Genomic DNA, 851 nt, shown 5'->3' on the forward strand with positions numbered 1-851 from the left:
GACGCCCGACTGTGGCATGTCTTTTAAAGCCCTTTATGTGGTGTCGCTCAGACGCCCGACTATGGCATTTCTTTTAAAGCCCTTTATGTGGTGTCGCTTAGACGCCCGACTGTGGCATTTCTTTTAAAGCCTTTTATGTGGCGTCGCTCAGACGCCCGACTGTGGCATGCTTGTTATTTATTTCATGATATTTTTAATACTTCTATGATATTGCATATTCAGATATAACATGCTTACACACATCAGAGTTATATTTATCTTTTGTGACTGACGTTATGAGTATAAAATATTTTTCAGCACATCGTTATTATATTATACCCGTGTTCATAATGTTTGCGAGTACATTCAAAGTACTCACTGGCTTGTCCCTGGCTATTGTCTTGGCCAGATTTCTTGCGCGAAGAGGAGCGACCGTGATGACAGCCCCGGAACCTAAGCAACGGTGATAGCAGCCACGCGAAGATAGGAGCTAGCCTGGTCAGCTGTTCCCGTGGGAAATGGAGTCCCATAGACACTGATGTTTCACAACCCGCTTCCGCCATCAACCATTAGAAACCATTTGTTGTACTCACAAGCCAGAATGGTCTTGTACTACATATTTTGTATTTTGCTTGGAATTTCTGTATCAAGTTGGTGCCTCATTAGCTAACAGTTATGCTGGGGCTGATGAGCACAAGGGCCATTTTCTGGGAATTAGTACCCGGAGAATCGGTCGCCACAGACTTGGTATCAGAGCCAGGCTGACCATTGGCTAATCCTATCTTAGCCAGATCGAAAAACTTAGGCAATCCGACCCACCAGACCTTAACCAAACCCCAGCCGAGCTTCTCATGCAAGATAGCCACACAGTG

Source organism: Triticum aestivum, chromosome 7B, assembly GCF_018294505.1.
Source record: "Triticum aestivum cultivar Chinese Spring chromosome 7B, IWGSC CS RefSeq v2.1, whole genome shotgun sequence".
Lineage (NCBI taxonomy): Eukaryota > Viridiplantae > Streptophyta > Magnoliopsida > Poales > Poaceae > Triticum > Triticum aestivum.